This window comes from Cavia porcellus, unplaced genomic scaffold (genome assembly GCF_034190915.1).
Source record: "Cavia porcellus strain 051 isolate PalLab524CR breed Dunkin Hartley unplaced genomic scaffold, mCavPor4.1 scaffold_31, whole genome shotgun sequence".
In the NCBI taxonomy this organism is placed as follows: Eukaryota; Metazoa; Chordata; class Mammalia; order Rodentia; family Caviidae; genus Cavia; species Cavia porcellus.
Genome location: NW_026947514.1, coordinates 3740348 through 3758167, shown reverse-complemented (window position 1 = coordinate 3758167; position 17820 = coordinate 3740348). Strand labels below are relative to the sequence as shown.

Sequence of the window (17820 nt, the reverse complement as noted above, 5' to 3'; positions counted from 1 at the left end):
CCTTGTGACCCTCCTTTTCCAGAGTTCTTACAATTTTGTGGTTAAGTGTGCTTGGGGAAGCTTAAAGCCAGTGAAAGAGTTTGTAGAAGGATTTGGAAGCAAGAGACATCCCACCTGTGCCCTGCTGGGGTTTTGGAGGCCCAGCCAGAGACCAGTCCGGGAGTAGAGAGAGAAAGGTAGCTGTGGGGTTCCCCAGTGGCTGAGATCAGGGTAGGTGCAGACTTGGAGGGCACCGCTGGAGGGCCGTCAGGCAGGCCCCTGCCCTGAGGTGTCACGGGACCTGTAGTTCCAGTGCCACCTCACACCCCTTACTGCCTTTCTGTCTCTCAGCCACCCCCCTAATGGTCCCCAGACTTTCTGTCTCTACCCCCAGAGAACAATTTCCAAACAGGCTGGTCCCCACCTTCCCTCTACTGTCCCAGATCCTCCTTTCTTCTTTTTTTTTTTTCTTAAATTTTATTTTTATTACTTAAAATTTTTTGAATGCCAGGCATGACAGTGCACACCTGTAATCCTAGCACTTGGGAGGCTGAGGCAGGAGGGTTGGCATAACCTGGTAATAGCTGGGTTACATAGTGAGACACTACCTGAAAGAAACAAAAATATTTTTACTTTTTCCTTTTTTTTTATCGGTACTGGGGATCGAACTCACGACTGCCTGCTTGCAAGGCAGGCGCTTATGCCGCTGAGCTAAATCCCCAGCCCCACAAAAGTATTTTTGATGCAAGCGTACATTTTGACCCTATCCATCCCCCATTAGGCTTCCGCTGACCCCACCCTCGCCCTCACTTTATATTCCTTTCCCTCCTCTCATGATGGTCTCCCGTTTAACTCTCACGTCATTCTGAAATTTTCCATTTATTAGGATAAATGAGAAACTTGTCTGAGTCTGACTGAGTTTTCTTCATATTTCTATTTTTTGTCTTTTTGAGACAGGGTCTCACTATGCAGTTCAGGCTGGCCTTGAGCTCATTTTGTAGCCCAGTAGGGTGGTCTCGACCTTGGCAATGACCCTCCTGTCTCACCTTCCTGAGTGCTGAGGTTACCCTGCCCAGCTAGTTCGCTTCACGGGATGATGTCCAGTCCACCCATTTTCCTGCCAGTGACTCAGTTTCACTGTTCTTCATGGCTGCATGGCTCCACAGTGTATTGGTCGTGAACTGGGCCACAGTTCCATGGCAGGCTGACTTGAATGTTTTCAGGCAGCTACTGTATCCAGGAGTGGTATACTGCTGGGACGTGTGGTAGTTCTGTTTTCAGTATTTTTTCTTCTTTTTTTTGTCTTTTTGAGGCAGGGTCTCGATATGCAGTTCAGGCTGGCCTTGGGCTCACTTGGTAGACCAGGCTGGTCTCAGACTTGCAACGATCCTCCTGCCTCAGCCTCCCGAGTGCTGGGATTACAGAAGTGAGCTACCCCGCCCGGCTTGTTTTTAGTTTTTTGAGGCCCCTCGATGTGAATTTCCATGAGGACCCTGCTGATTTACAATCTCACCAGCAGTGCAGAAAGGTCCTTCCTCCTCATGACCTTGCTAGGATGTCTTATGGTTTTTAGTGGCTCAGGTGAGATGAACTCTCTGGGTAGTTGTGATTTCGTTTCCCGATGGCCAAAGATATCGATATTTTATTTTTACATATGTCCTGATCATTGTATTTCTTTTTGGAGACATGACAGATCTCCCCGGCTTCCACTCACCTCTTTAGCTTTGCCAGACTCTAGGAATAATATTTTCCTTTTCTCTTCTTTCTTTTTAAGTTTAATTTCTGCACTGGTGTTTGTAAGTTGCTTATGGTGGGTAACTTTGTTGCTGGTGCGGAGAACTCCTTAGGAAGTGAGTGCTCCTCAGCTTTTGGCTTGTGGGTCTTCGGCGAGATCATACCTGTTGAATGCACTGGGGATGTGGCCTGTAGTATGCTCATGGCCTTCATGCAATCTTGATCACAGCATACGAGGAAGAACAACTGGTTGTCACAACTGTGTCACCTTGGCTAAAGCAGTACAACCAGTCACAATAATAGCAGTGTGCTGGGAGTGTTGGTGCACTCTGCAATCCCAGCACTTGAGGGAGGAGGATCAGAGATGGCCCTGAGTTTGAGGCCAGCCTGGCTACACAGTGAGACCCTGTCTGAAACCCCCATTCTATAGGAAAGTCTTTAGTGGCCTTTTTTCTTTCTAAGTAGCTTTTAGTTTAAGAAAAGTTTAGAAGGGAATACAGAGCACTGTCATATGCCCAATCCTGCCCCTGTCCCTGCCCCTGCCAGGTCCCCTCTAGAGGGTGTCTTGCACTTGTGCTGGGAACATTGTTGTTACCTATGAGGCTCCAGCAGGACTCAGCTCCTGCTTGGTCCATGTTGGTGTCAGTGTCGCACGTCTGTGGGTTCTGCACTCCGCTGGCTGATCTTACTCTTACAGCCAGGGTGTGAGGCAAACACCAATGTCAGAGCCTGGTCAGGCCTGGCCGCGGTGCCTTTCAAGGTGCCCATTGTAGGGTGGAGACACCATTCAGGTCCTGCTGTAGTCACCTGTGCCTCACGCCGATGTGTGCACCACAGTGTAGCAACACTGCCCAGTAAAATCCACAACCCTGGCACTGCCCCCAGCCCTGTCCTGCTGGCTGCAGTCCACTTCCCTGGTCTCCCCTAGGCCCATTGCCCACCATGCCACCCGCTGAACCTTGCTGGGCTTTTCGATTTTCCCAGTGTGCTGTGGTCGCCCTGCCTTCAGGGTGACAGCCTCTAGGGAGCGGGCTACCACCTCAGTGTTGGCTTGGTCTTACCTGTGCATTCAGGCCTGAATCTGTGGCTTCCATAGAGTGGCTTTGGTCCCCCAGGTGGCACCGACACACAGCCTGGCACTGGGAGCCCTGTCCCTGTGCCCAGGCTAAAGAGAAGTGTCCCAGACACTACCCATCTCGGAAGCTGGGGAGTCCTTGCTTTGGGCCACCTGTGCCCCCTCCAGAGCAGTGGCCCTAACCATCGGCCTCCTCTTCCTCACCTGGCTGGCTGGGGTTTGTTTCGTGATCCCCTACTCTTTCCTTCCAGCCGAAGCCATCACCGGGAATCCCGCGTGGGACAGGACCTCGGACACCCCGGACACCCCGACACAGCACCGCAGCGCCCCCCATCCCTGAATCGTAAGTCGCCAGAGTTTAATGAGCACACTTGTGGCTACCAGCCGTCACCCCACCCCAGCACACACACTGCCAGGCAGGGAGGGGCGCGGGTGCCCGGCAAGCCGGGCGGTGTCGGCCCGGAGCTCGTGCTCTAAGACGGGAGCCCCGAGCCTCGTACTGTTGTCTCAGTGGCCAAAGAATTCTATAGGCAGCGTCGAGTGTGGGACCCCAAAAGAATCCCTCTTTTTCGCTCTTGTCAATGAATGGCTCTTTCATCATTGCGTCTCCCTCTGGCTCTCGTGCCGCAGGGCAGACAAGGCTGCAAGGACCCGGGCTTCGGGCTCCGTGACCTGCGCTCAACCCCTCGAAATGTCTGGAAAACATAATGGGCAGGTTTTCTGTCTTCAAAGTTTCCGGCTAAACCTCTTCAAACTCTTTATTGTTCAGGACTGGGACACTCAGGGATGGTAATGGGGAGCGTCTTTTGTATTTGCCTTGAAAGGCCAAAATATTTTTATATCACTACAGACAAAGCCACCTATTTACAAACGAACTCTGTGTCTGTCGCTTCCCAGCGGGGAAGGCTATGTACCGTGTGTCTCTATGTATTCCGGGGTCTTGAAACGGGCTTCTCATGGGGATGGCCATTCACCGGGGGCCGGGGAGCAGAGTGGGAAACGCCTGCCCTGCAAAGGGGCCAGGTGGGGGGAGCCCAAATCTCGGTCCACCCAGGCTGTCTGGGATGCGAGCGCGGGAGGAGCTGGGAGTGGAGGAGCCTTCGTGTGCCTCCGCCCGTGTGCCCCTGGCTGGCGACCTCAGAGGGAGGAAGCAGGAAGGGTTAGGACGTTGTGAGGGTCATGGCTTTCCTGCCCACAGGTCTTTTCTGTGTATTGATTACCTTCTGTAATAAATGATGGGATCAAGGCGGGTGTGAACCAGAAGGAGCGAGGAAGCACATAAATAGGGCCAGCGGCTTGCAAGTCGGGGTGCGAGCGGGCGGTGGTTGTGCATCTGTTTTGATGCACAAGTGATGAGCGGATAGGTTGGTACAGTGTTCAGTCAGCATGCATGTAGGGCCGTATACAGACTGGCAGGGTCACAGAGGAGGGACGCAGGCCCCTGGGGTTGTCAGGAAGGTAGTAAAGCCCAAGGAAAGGAAAAGTGAGTGAGAAATGAAATACCTAAACCATGGCTGACTTTTTTTTTAATAAACACCGGGGATTGAATTCAGGGCTTTACACATGATAGGTCTACTACGAAGCTAAGTTCAGCCTCCAGTTTGGACATTCTGAGGCCCCTTAAAGTTAAAAAGAAAAAAGTAAAGCAGGGCAGGGGGAGTGAGAGATGAAAGGGAGAAGGAAGAGGACAGGAAGCAGACAGGGAGATAAAAGTGCGGGGATGCTGGCTGTGGAAGGCAGGCGTTAACACCAGCCCGATTGCTTTTGCTCCTGGCATAGAAAAATAAGGGACAGAGAAAAGGTTCAAAGGAGAATGAGAGAAGAAAGAGGAAGAAATGGGCTAGAAATAAGAGTGTAGTTTCAGCAAAAGTTATCTAAGTCTGGGCATCCAAAGTTTTCACGTAAATAAAAGCCACAGGAAACAGAAAGAAAGGGAAAAAGCCTAAGCAATGAGACTGCATCGCCCGCTTCAGGTGACGGGTGGCCTGTGGGGCGTCGAGTTTCTCCGTCCTGGAAACCGAGATCTTTAGATGAAAGGACTTGTAAGAAGGGGGAAAAATGGAGTAGAGTGAGGATTGAGATGAAGAAAAGAACAAAAGGTGGGCAGTGTTGAGTGCGGAGATACATTAAAGGGGAATAAGCACTGACACGAGGGTGGAGAGTGTGGAGAGCGGGTGGAAGGAGCCCTCCCAGTCCCAGCTTGGGGTGCATTCACTTCTAAAAGCCCGGCTCTGTGGATGAAATAATACGTAAAGGAACCAGCCAGGGAGCATCTAAAGAAACAAAGAGAGGAGGCGGCGAGGGCGCAGTGGGCCGGAGACAGTGCTGATGGTGTAATTAGTCCCATCTACGCATCCAGCTCGGAGAAAACGAGACCAGATAGGGAGGGAGACGGAAGTTAGGGAGAGTTGGGGTGAGAGAGAGTGAAGAACGAAAGAGGAAGAGAGGACGAGCTGCTGCTGTTGCTGGAGGGTACATGGATGGATCCGTGGCAGGGCTGGGCTAGGGTGGGAGTGAGCTCCTGATTCCGCCAATGAGGGTAAGAAAGAGAGAAGCCAGAAAGGAGGGATGATGTGAGTGAAGGGAGGAGTTACTGAGCGATATGAGTGGGGCCAAGAGAGGGTGTGTGCAGGTGGCTGCGTGGGGCACTGTCCACGGGCCCTGAGAGCCAAGCCATGAGGGGACGCACAGAGACTGAAAACCAGAGCTAGCTAAAAATTAGAAAGATAATCTGTTACCAATACGTAGATGTAGAATGAGAGAGCGGGAGAGGAACAGGGGGAGAGAGGCAGGCTAGGAGAGGCTGTGGAGTTCATCCCCATCTGTGCTCCTGAGCCGGACGGTACCCAGCCAACCAGGAAGTGGTCCTGAGCATGGATGCCTGGGGCGGAGCCATGGGGCAGGGGCGGGGCCTTGGGCCTGGGCCGCAGACCCAGAGTGTCCAATTAGGTGCACCTGCTGTCGGGAAGTGTGGAAAGAAGTATTTAAGTGGAAAAAAAGACTGAATGGATGCATGAATGCATGAATGAGAAGAAAGATTTGCATTGGCCAGTGAGGCGGGTGTTGGAGGACAGGGTCTCCGAGGGTCCCCAAGCCTGGGTCTGATTTGCAGGAGGAAAGTGGAGGACAGTGATAGAGGAACAGTAAGATGGGGAAAAATGGAAGTGGGAAAAAGCAGTGGACAGCAGGGGGACAGGGAGTCCTGTGAGTCATCCATATTCATTCCGAATCAGGCCCAGGCTCAGGTGTCACTCAGCAGGACAGTGGCTGCCCACCCGCCTCCCTGAGGCCCTGGCTTCCACTGGTGCTGCAAAAACAAACAAACAAAACCACGGCCCTAAAGACTGTACACAATACTAAAAATCCATGCAAGTGCAAAAATCTATAAAGATGCAAAGAGAGAGGGAAGGAAAAATGTAGAAGAGAAACTAGACACGGGGAAGAAAAAGCACTTCCCGGAGAAGTACGATGAATAAACGTTATTTATTCCAGGTAATAAGTAGTGATGACGGGGTTTCAATAAAAGAGCGAATATCCCAGGGAAAGAATGAGTTGGGAGTGACCGTAAATGAGTGAGGAATGATGTTTTTAGTTCGTTCCCTTCTGCACCCAAGTCTCATGCAAGTAGTTGGCTGCAAAGGAAAAAGCTGTGATCCACAGCGAGGAAGGAGCACGGAAAATTGTGACAAGATGGATATCAGCAATAAAAGCATATTGAATGCATAAATACATACATAAATATGTGTGAGCCAGGGCCATACAGGGATAAAAAGGAAAAGGGAACAAGAATTATGACTAATTCAGAGCTGAGCTGATGAGATAGTTAAATAAATCCTAGACCAAAGCAGCAGTACAAGAAATGAAGCAACAAAGCAGAGTCCCGTGTGGGCCAGGCCTGAGATGGCTCTGGGAACCTCAGATTACGGTTAATCCAATTCCGTGCACCTGAGGTCCGCAGAGCAAAGAATAAATATTGGAATAAAAGAGGGGCAGAAAGGGTGAATGGATGAGTGAAAGACTGAATTAGAAATGGAAATGGCGGAGGCGGCCAGGGCGCAGCGGCCCACGGGATCCCCATCTCATTCTGGGCAGCTGAGGTCCTGGGGAGGGAAGAGATGGAGGAAAGATGTCAGGAAGAGCAGGAAGGCAAAATAAACCCGAAGGAAAGAGGAAGGGGAGGACGAGAGGGAAGCCACGCCCGCGGGTGTATTCAGAAGCAAGGGGAGGGCTAGTATGGGGGCTTTGAATCCTAAAGATGGATCAGATCATCCAGACCCAGTGCCTAGGGGCGGGGATAAAGGGAGGGGAGAGAGAGAGACAGACAGACAGACAGACACCAGGAAAGCTCATAGACCACTAACCCAAGCGACCCATGGAAAAGGAAGAGGAGGTTCTCTGAACAGGGGTTACAGTGAGTTCCTGTCCATCCTCCTTAGATGGATGAGCCTGTTACATCCCAGGCCCCAACAGGAGGCTGCATCTCCCACCGTGATAGACGCACGGGGTCCACGGGTGAGAGGACACGAGTGGGCGAGTCAGTGACTAAAAACTGAGAAGCCGTGTTCTGGCGGAGGGGAAGGAGGGTCTGGTTCCAGCCGGAGCCCTCCGGCTCTGGGCGCTGAGTTTGTAGGAGTGCGAGGGGGGGAGAAAGGCAAGGTTTAGGGACAAATAGGAGTGGAAGAAGCCATAGAAATGGTGCGACTGATACGTGGGACTTGGGAAAAGCAGCGTTCTGGTGAGCTGAGAGCTGGGCTGTGGCTGAGGGCAACCGGCATGGTGCCCGGTGCCCAGAGAGAAGGGCGCTAGGAGGCAGGAAGGAGGGAGCCAGCTGTCACGTGGGCCACCCCGCTCCTCTCGCTCCTTCGTGTCCCATCCACACCTTGGGCAGACACGAGCTCCCTGCCTGGGGGACCCTGAGAGAAATGTGGGCCCCTCCCATGACGATGCCCTGCCCATCTCCAGTTCTGGCCTAGACGGGCAGCTAGGGCTCAGCCCGGGCCCTGCAGAAGTTGCCTGAACAAGGGGTGTTGAGCTCAGTGGTTGGTCCCCTCCCTGGGCAGGGGTCATCCAGGTGAGCACCTGTGAGGGAGGCCTTGCCCGCCAGAGGGCAGCAGAGGGTTGGGGAGCAGGGGGCCCTGGGTGGCACTTACACCCCGCCCAGGCATCCTGGGTGATGGCTTCTGGTCATACCAGGGTGTGGGGGACAGGGGACAATAGTCAGGAGCACCTTTGAAGAGGGACCCAGGAGTCCTGGGGAAAGCACCAGAAACCTTGTTCTGGCAACTCTGGAATGTGCCCAGGTGGGGCGCTGCTCTTCTTAATTTGGGGGTCCTAGATAGGTCCACCTGAGCCCCACTTACCAACAAGGCCCCGGGAACCTGGCCCCCCAGATGTGGCATCCCCAGAGCCCGTTTCAAGGCCTGTCTTTCTGACCGTTGGACAAATGTACTCTTTATTTGGTGGAAGGTGCGTTGCACTGTGTGTCGCTCAGAGCTGTCTTCTCGGGTCAGCCCTCTGGGGGCTGCTTGGGGCACCTAGAGAGTCATTTATAGTGACGTCCCTCCCCACAGGGACCCCTGCTTTTGTCTTGTTCCCTTTCTCTGTCATGCACAAGATCTTTACTGCGTGCGTCATGTGCCTGTTTTGTTCACATGAATCAGGACCATGGTCTCTCTTGGCATCCCAGGAACCATTTGGAATATTAAAAAAAAAAGAAAGATATTGAGATTCTTACACACTCAGAGGGCCCAGGGAGCACACGCAGACCCGGGCGGGGTAAAGCCAGAGACCTGGTAGGGCAGGACGTGACAGCCAGGAGAGACAGGGCTGATGCTGTGGTCCAGCTGCAGAGGACTGAGTGCAGTGGACGCGGGCTAAAAAGCTGCAGGTTTGAGGATGCACAGCACGGGAAGGCGAGGGGCTGGGCACAGGCCCTGAGTGATGGTGACATCACGGCCTTGAGAACATGGAGGACACGGCATTCATGTGTCAGGAGCCACCTTCTGTGCTGTGGGCCTGACGTTGGGTGAGGTCACAGGATTCTGCTGGCCACCTCTGTGGGCATCTGGGTTCTGCTACAGCACAGTCACTCTGGGACACCACTGGCCTGGAGATTCTCCAGACAGGTCCAGGGTTGCTGTGAGGAGGGACCCAGGGTCAGCACAGAGGGGTTGGGAGACCTTCGGGAAGGAAGCCAGCTGTGTTTGAGAAGTTGTTGGAACTCAGGTGGCAGGGGAAAATGGGTGAGCCGACCTCTAGAGGAGCCCACACCCCACATCCATCGAGGGGCTGACCAAGGCAAGGGGGAGGCACCCTGGTGGGAGTGCCCAGGTCCCAGAGGGTGGGCGGGTCGGGGCTGGCTGACTGTCCTGTTGTTGGGGGTGTGTCCAGGATACTTGGGCCTGCATCGGGACTTGAGGGTCAGGGCAGCACCGATAGGTGGGGGAGCCCCTGAGCTGCGTGTGCTCCTGAGCCGAACCCCGCCCCCCTCCCTGGGCCATCTCAAGTGGACTTTCGTGTTTTTAATCAACTTTTGTAAAGTGAGACAGCTTTGTCTTCCTGTGGATGCCCGAGTGCGCCACACACACAAATAAATGCCTTCACTGGTGATGCCAAGAGGGACTGCTGTCCTTGGTCTCCCCCTGTGACTCCCAGGCCCCACCCAGATGGGTCTCGGCCCCTGGTGCCTCCCGTGAGAGGTGCACAGTGGCCCCCCGCTCAGCCCCACATGCCCCCACCGCCCTGCCCTTCAAGTTCTTGTCTTCTGCGCTCTTCTTCTGCTTGTCTTCTGATTACGTCTATTTTGTTTCTGATCACCTCCTTTTTTTTTTACACCTAATTGTCATTGTTCACCACAGATGCTTTTCTTTGCATTGCTGTGTTTCCCACTTAATATTCCGCTGGCACCATCTCCCTTTGTTCCACAGTCTTTGTAACCTCCCCGCGACGGCCTCCATTGAATGGCACCATTTGCAGAACCATCCTGCTGGCCCTACGCAGAAGCCGCCTTCTTTCTCGGTGTGACAGAGCGCGTCCCAACTAACGGCTTTGCACCTCCACCTCCACCTCCACCTCCCCTGGCACCCCGTCTTCCTGCAGCGCTTCCCCACACCCAGAAATGACTGATTCCTTCCACACCAGTTTCTCCTGCTAGACTGTGAGCCCCTGAGGGGCAGGGACGTCAGAGGGGTCTTTGTACCTCGGGTGCACGACCTGCCGTGGGCCGTGGGTCCATATCTGCCGCGTGACAGGGTGGGAGGGTGGATGCTGACGTGAGTGGTCGGCTGAGAGACGGGAGGACGGATAGATGAGCGGATTGGTGAGCGAGCCCGTGCGTGATTCGTGAACTTTTGGTGTTGAGCTTCCTGCATGAAAAGCCGGAGAGTTTTATTGGATGTTAGTGAATTCTAGAAGCTTTCACGATGCCTGCAATGTATTAACAATCTTTTCAGGTTTCTGTTTTTCTGTGTTAACAAGTGCTTTGGCATCAGTTTAACTTGCTATAATCACTAACGAAGGTTGAATATTTCCCCTGCCTGTATTTGTTAACAAATTGTGAACTATTTGTCCACATCACCTGGGTCATGGCTTTCTGCAAAGGCTGGTCAAGGTGTCCTTAGGGTGTCCTTAGGGTGTGGGGAGTCTCCTGGTCACTGAGGTGTCCGAGGAGCTGGCCAGGCAGCTGTTTGAGGAGGACAGGTTAGTGGAGATTCAGATAGTGGTGCGAGGGTGGCCCCAGCTGCCTTTCCAGCCCGTTGGACCTTACAATTTGCGGGTCCCTGGGAACCGAGTGATGGTGACAGGGAGACCTTCCCCCAGCTGTCAGGGAGGCGACAGTTACGGTCATAGGCCTCAGGTGTGCTTGAGCCCCAGTGTCACCTCTTCAGCTTGTGACTCAGTGATAACTCTTTGATGGCCCCACCCCAAGGTCCAGAAAGTCACCCCAGTACCTGCAGTCCTGTGGGCAAGCATGCATGGCCCTGTCACCTTCCCCGCCAGTCTTCATGGACGCCAGGCCCCGGCCCCTCCATTTCCCACTTCTTAGGGGAATTGGCCGCCACTGTCCCACCAGACGTCAGCCGGTTTCCCCGAGGCCTGGCCTTCGTGCTGGTCGTCGGAGTCCTCCGTGCTGGTCGCTGAGTGGAGCATTGTGGGTCAGGCTTTCCATTTCTTTCCATGGGTGCAATTCATGATCTGAGGAGCCTACGGCTCCTGCATGCACACCCCAAATGCATGCCAAGACTCCAGGGTCCCTGCTGCCCCTCGGGAGGGGACATTCCCGGAGGAAGGAAGGCTCACCCTGCCTTCCAACACCCTCCTCTGTCGGCGGAGAGCTGCTTTCCCCGCCACCTGTGCTGAGCCCTGAGCACGGCCTGCCTGGGTCAGACCCTCCCGCCCGTGTTTATCGGGCCTTGGAGCTCGGGAGGTGACTGGACCTTTTCAGCATGGCCTTCATATGTCCACTCACACCGTGGACTTGCCCCGGCTTCCTTTGCATGCTGCTTCTCCCCTGCATGCTGCTTCTCTACCATCGCACACCGTGACTGTGAGCCCAGCCCAGGTCTGACAGTGGCCAGGGCAGGGCGCCCCTCCCCTCCGGGGAAGATGCCCCCGTCCCCGCCTGGCCCATGGTGCCCCTGCCACCAGCTCTGCCCTCACTCAGCCTTGTGGCTGCCCCCAGAGGTTCAACCACATCCATCCCCGCGTCCCCTTGCCCTCGACAGACATCTGAAAACATGAGCCAGTGCTATGGTAGAGCCCGCCCCCGAGGCTTCCTCCCAGCCTAGCGCTTTGGAGGCAGAGATGACCCTGTTTGGAGAGGGGCTGTGTTTGTGTGTCTGAAACAAAGTGGGAACCTTGATTTAGCTCTGACTTCTAGATCCGAGTTCCACTGCAAATGATTACTCTCTCCAAGTTCATTCCTTACAAGAGTAGGTTGATTAGTAATCAGCAAACTCTACTCCCTGGATGTTGGGAAGCATAGACTATATCCTTGAGAGGTGGGTGGAGAGCTTGGGGCTTGTGATGAACAGGGTTTTGAGGGACCAGGACACCTTGATCTTAATGGAGGTGACCCGAGGGTCCTTCCTTCCCCTTTTTAGATTAGCTGTGCTCTTTTAGAGCAGATCTTGGGCCATGATGCTTGGGTAGGTGACAGGGATCACCCCCCAGGAAGGAGTCTGAGCAGAGTAGTCTGCTGGCAGACCTGGCATCCGAGGCGCTCGGAACCTGGCCAGCTTTGAGGTCATCCTGCAGGGTTTGTGGAGGTCTCATGAGAGGGGGCTGTGCTAAAATTCTGAGTCTGAGTCCTTGCTTGAGGCAAGGCTGTAACCAGTGAAGCCAGGACCCCTGTGTTGGACAAATTGTGTGGTTTAACCTGTCTGTGAAAGTCTAAAGCTGCCTTCTTGGGGGTGGGGCGGGGACGCCCACCTCGCAGGGTTGTTGCGAGGAGGGAGCGGTGTATCTGGAACTCTGTAACTGTTCTGCAAGGTGGTGTGTGTGTCCCTGGGGTCTGCCGGAGGTGCGGGCCCCAAGGCCAAGAGGGACCACGTCCCTCTCTGGCAATTCAGTGGGAAATCACATTTTCTGAATATGCAGGATAAATTGTGGGGTATGATGCTAAATTTGTATGGCATTTTAGGGTGAAGTGGGAATCATTTCGGGCAGGAACTTTCAGGACTGGGTCGGGAACTCTTTGGGCAGCGCCCCGCCCTCCATGCCCCCGGGGTACACATTCACACCCACCTCCGTGGAAGGTTGGAATAGTGTAATTGTGCGAGCCATGCCACTGGCCGGCCTGTGGGCAGCACCCTCATCATGCCCCAACCCAGAGGCCACCCCACCCCGCCCCACCCCAGCCGTGTATCAGGCACCGGCTGTCCAGGACAGCCCTCACCATCCCCTCACGGTGTCGCTTCTTCCCCGGGCACACTTGGTGCCCCGCAGTGCCAGGCCAGTGGCAGGGCCCCGCCTTCTCCCGCCCCGTCCCTGTGTGGACGGCTTCTGATTGTGCTGTGACCGATGCCTAGTGGCCGCTGTTCCTCACCTGTCCCGCGATTCTGTACTCTGCTCCTGTAACCCGCACCTGTAACCCGCTGCGCTGTGTGTAAAGCCCTGGCTCTGCTGATGGCGGCCGGGTCTGTGCCGCGAGCTGCGCTTGGGACCCTGGCAGACCTCGGGGTCACTGAACTAACCGCAATCTGAGTAGTTGCTTTGCCTCTCTGACCCTCGAGTCTTTTTCTCAGAGGTGTGCGTCCCTGGATGGCCTACTCACAGGGGTTTGGGGAGGGCCCAAGGCCGGGTTTGCTGTGGCTGTGACAGTGCTTGTGCTGGTTTTACTTGGGGGAGGTCATGCGTGGGTTGTGTGTGTCGTGCATTTGTCTTCTGGGCAGCACTAGTGACATGAGTGAATAAAAAGGATTGCCCTCTCTCTACCCAGCCGCCGATGGGTTGTGTAGGACACATGCCCAAGCAGGCTGCAGGGTCTCTGTGGTGGGGGCCGGGGCAAATGTTTGTGCAGGTGGTGGGTGGTGGTTTCTCCCTGCTTGGGGTCTCCGATATCCCCTGACCCTTCCTCTCTTTCTTTCCTGGGCTGCTGCTTCCTGAGCTGGCTGGGCCACTGGCTTTGGGGACCTTGGGGGGCCATCATCTGCTGGGAGGTGCCCTGCTAATGTGGGTGTGTGCCCTGGTTTGCTTTGTTGGGGAGGAACAGTAGGGGGTGACTTAGAGGGTGGGGGTGGCATCTTTGTGGGGAGGCCCTAAGACCACACCCTTTTCCCTTTCTCCCTGGTCAGCCACCGAGTGCAGGGCTCTGACTCTTTTTCTGGCACCTACTGTCCTTGTAGTGTGAGCCCATTTGATTGATGAGAAAACTGAGAACCAAGGACACTGGGCGTCAGGGCCAGGATGTCACAGCCTTGCATGAAAAGATGGTCTGACTCCTTCCCTTCCCCCTTTCCTTGAGTGTGCCAGTCCCCACTGGGTGCCCAGCAGTGCCCTGTGGAGGGAATGCAGGGCCAAAAGCAGGGATTCTGGTCTGGTGTGGAGACTGGGCTTCAGCCCTGCCTGGGTGTCAGGTCTCTTCTTTTCTTGCTTTTTCCTTGGTCCATATGTACTATGCATATTGACCACAGTCTTCACAAAGCACTGGAGCTGTGCACAATTCTCAAGTTCCTTTTCGCACTCCTCTCCTCTCCCTTCATCCCTTCTTCCCTCCCCATGTATAGAGTTTGGGTTCCATTTTTTTCCTTCCATTTATTTTCTTTTCTTCAAACCTCTTCCCCCTTCCCCGTTCTGTTCTCCCTCCTTCCCGGCATCCGGGCTCCACCCTGCTCCTCACTTACAGGAGCAGCTGTGAATTTCTCACCCCAGAGAAAGGACCCGATGGCCCACCTTGTGTTTGACTTACTTCACTGAGCCGTGGTGGTCTCCGTGGTGTGCATCCATGTACGTGATGTCTAGGACATATAAAGAACTGAAAAAGTCATACTCCTCAAATTTCAAGACAGTCCAAAAATGGGCATCTGCAATGTATAGATGTTACTTAGATGAAGAAGAGAAACAGAATAAATACTGAGTCGGCCACAAAACGTACACACACTTCAGTTTGCCGTGCTAAGCCACGTCAGCAGCCGCCACTTTGAGCGCTCGTAAGTGTGGAAGCCAAAGGTGATGGCTCAGTAAATTTAGTGCTAAAATATTTATGCAAGTTTTTCTTTTCTTCATGTGTACATGTTTTGTTGGACTCTGTATGAAAGGAGCCTCAGCATTGTTGGCCATTGGAGAGCTGCAGATTAAACCAGCACTGAGGTTCCACCTCACTTCAGTAGCAATGGCTAGTATCTCGAAATCAGACAGCAAATACTGGGGGCTGTCGAGGGAAGAGGACCCCTTCTCCACAGCTGTGTGGGGGAGTGTGGACTGGTATAACCGCTGGAAATCAGTGTGGAAGTTCCTCAAAAAATGAAAGCTACAGGTTCCACTTGACCAGCTACTAACCTTCTTGGTATCTTCTCAAAAGAGTTGAAAGGCAAGTTTATAATAGCTAAAAAATTTATAATAGCTAAACGGCCCAGATGCTCATCGGTAGATAATTGGATAAAGATGTTTATGTGCAGTAGAGTACTACTCTGCCACGAACAAGGATAAAGTTGAGACAAATTTGTAGGTACATGGATGCACCTCGGGTCACTTCTGACCGGGGTTTCTCTTTCACACCGTTGGCTTCCTTTTCCAGCCTGTGTTTTGGGGCAAGGAGCGAAACCCAGCCTTTCCACCCCTAAGCTGCCTTCCCCTCCCCAGATTCCTCCGGGTTCCCCCTCCTGCTCTGGTTCCCCGGCCTCCGTGGGTCTGGCCCTCGTGCCTGCCTGGCCTTGGTCCTGTCCACCTGGCCCCCTCCAGTGGGATCCCCAGTTTGTATTGTCCTGTTTGGCTGCCATTCCTCTGTCCCTTCTGTCCCACCATGCCTGCCACCAGATCAGTGGCACAGGCTCCACGATCGATGGTCCACTTTCTCGGGCTTTGTGGCGAGGCAGTGCTGGGGCTCGCGGCATAGCCTTTGGGGTGCGCACCACGTCCATCCCTGTCCTTGACAGCATGCGGGGTCTTGTCCCCTCCTGGGACACTCAGAGTCTGTGGGTCAACGCCTGCTCCTGACTGGGCCTTGGGCTCCTCTAGGAGAGGTCTGTGTGGCCTAGGACTAGGGGGCGGTCACAGGGACCCAGTGTCCCTTTGGGGTGGGCAGGGAGGTCATGGCTCAACTGCATGTGAACCCCTCCAAGGCCTGTCTGTCTCCTCTCACCCTCCCACCCTGCTTCCTGTACTAGTGGGTGCCTAATGATTGCTCTCCCATGCTGAGGGCTGGGGGTGGGTGGCAGAGCTCGGAGGCCTGGGTGGCCCACGTCCTTGCCTTCCTTTAAGGGGAAAGTGTGTGTTTTCTTGGCAAAGACTCCACAGAAGCCCCGAGGCCTCTGCCTGTATTGAGGCCTCACCTAGGGCATGGGCGGCCATTGAGGTCCTGCCTAGTGCAGATTTGATTAGGAGAATAAAGCAGGATTTGGGCTGGAATGTTCTCACGGGTGCTATGACCCTGGGCTTCGGTTCGGTGGCATTTGGCAAATCCCAAACCACAGGGATGACCTGACCACGCCCATGCCCTCTCCGGAGGCTCTGGAGTCTTTGCCCTGGGGTCCCAAAAGTCTGTTTGCACTATTGGTGACATTGGCATTGGCTTGTGAGACACAGTCTGGGGGTGGAGTGCAGCCATGGGGTGGGGGCCTAGCAAACTGGGGTGACAGGTAATCGGACTCCAGGCCTTGATTCCTTTGTTTCCATTTTTGACCGCCCCAAAACCAGGGCCAGTGCTCAGGCCTAGCGCTAGGGCTCCAGACATCTGGCCCATCTGGATTCTGGTCCTGGGGACCTATGTGCCAACTGTGCGTCCTCGCACAGGGTGCTGAGACCATCCCGACCCTCACTTTGGGCACCTGTAGAAGTGGGAGGCATTGGGGACCAGTTCTGCTCTGGGGTGACTGGGAATGCCAGGCACACTGCCCTCAACCTCGCTGTGTGCCACACACTGGCTCGTGGGAATCAAGGTCTGAGTTCGAGGCTTCCCTGGCCCCTTCCTGTCCATGTGGCCTTGAGTGCGTTTGTCTGACTGTAACGTGGAGGTCATCACACTACGGGGCCTGGTTATCGTGGAATTCAGTGGGATCGCTTGTGGGAGGTAATTGCTTGGTGACCGGGCACACGACGCTCTCAGCCCCACCCTCCGGGGGTCACTGGCTGCTGTGCAGCTGACCACCCGAGGACACGGGTGAAGAGGCACCGTGCTCCCTAAAACTCTGCCGCACCCCGTGATCCTGGGCAGAGTGGAAGGGGTGAGGGCAGCACGCAGCCTGCACTGGGGAGTCGGGACAGGAGAAGGATTGGTACCAAAACAGTGAGAGTCAGAAAGTCTGGAGAGGGTAAGTGGAGGCAGAAATGCGAGCATCAGCCGGGCACGCTGGGTGCATGCCTGCAGTTTCACCACTCTGGGAGGCTGAGGCAGAAAGATCCCAACCCGGGCAATTAAATGACGGAGGGAGGCCTTGTGGCCAAATAGAACTTCAAAGAAGGGCAGAGCGTGTAGCTCTGTGTGAGGGCGCTGGGCCCATCCCCAGTGTGGCAGAGGTGGGAGGGTCAAACTTTTAGAAGCCGCCCAGAGGAGGATGAGGTGAAGATTTTAGAAAAACAGCTAAGTGCAATCCAGGGCTAAGCACTAGGATGGTTTTCAGGAAGGCGGAGCAGCTCAGGAGCCGGGTTAGGGCAGAGCTGGAGGCTGGGTGCTGCCCTCGTCCCTGCCGTGGCCACCAGAGCCCCAGGTGGCTTCGGTGTCCTTTCCTCCCTCCTGGGCCTGCTTGTCTGCATGAGAACTCGTGTCCGCCTGTGGGCCTGTGAGCAGGTGGACTTCATGTGCAACTGTGTCTCTCTCAGCCTTCACAGCCACGGGGACGCCCGGCGCACGTTCCCACGGGACAGGCTGGACGCAAAGATTCTGGACCGGGCCTCCCCTTGAGTAGCGAGGCACCCTCTGACTGAAGGACTTCACTGACCCCGGGGTCAGCCACCTCCCCTCCCCGAATGCTGAGACTTGGGGGAACTGCGGACCCTCCACTGCCCACCTCTGTGACGTGGGCTTGGACTGCTGCCTCGTGTCCCAGGGCTGCTGCGAGGCGCTGGGACGCGGTTTCGACGCGCCGGCCTGGGCTCAACCTCTCGTGCTCTCAATAAATGTTTCTTGTCTTAACCAAAGCAGTGATGATGTGCTACTAATCTGAGGAGGGGAGTCGGGTGTTGTGCCTGGCGGGGGCTTCCTTTTACAGTGTGCTGGGGGAAGGGTGGGAGCCCACTCAGGACCAGGAAGCTCCCCGTGCCCTCCTGGATGGGCACCTGAGGGGTGCTCAGACAAATGAGCTTCCCCAGGCTCCAGAAAGGGGCACAGGGCAGGAAGTGGAGGGAGTGTCCTGTCCGCCTTTGGAGAAGGCTCACTG

At 54.9% G+C, this 17820-nt stretch overlaps 1 long non-coding RNA gene across 7 annotated transcripts in view; it reads left to right on the top strand.

The window, feature by feature from the left end:
* The window catches only part of LOC101788277 (uncharacterized), a 34218-nt gene extending 16637 nt beyond the window's left edge, over positions 1-17581 (top strand). For 5 of the 7 annotated variants that reach the window (XR_010044820.1, XR_010044821.1, XR_010044816.1 and 2 more), the window contains 3 exons: positions 3040-3131; positions 9715-13463; positions 17264-17581. This is a non-coding gene — a long non-coding RNA (uncharacterized LOC101788277). Of the gene's footprint in view, positions 1-3039; positions 3132-3418; positions 6567-9714; positions 13464-17263 lie in introns of those variants that run through there. The other 2 variants (XR_010044817.1, XR_010044822.1) reach the window with 2 other exon arrangements.
* The last annotated feature ends 239 nt before the right edge of the window (positions 17582-17820 follow it).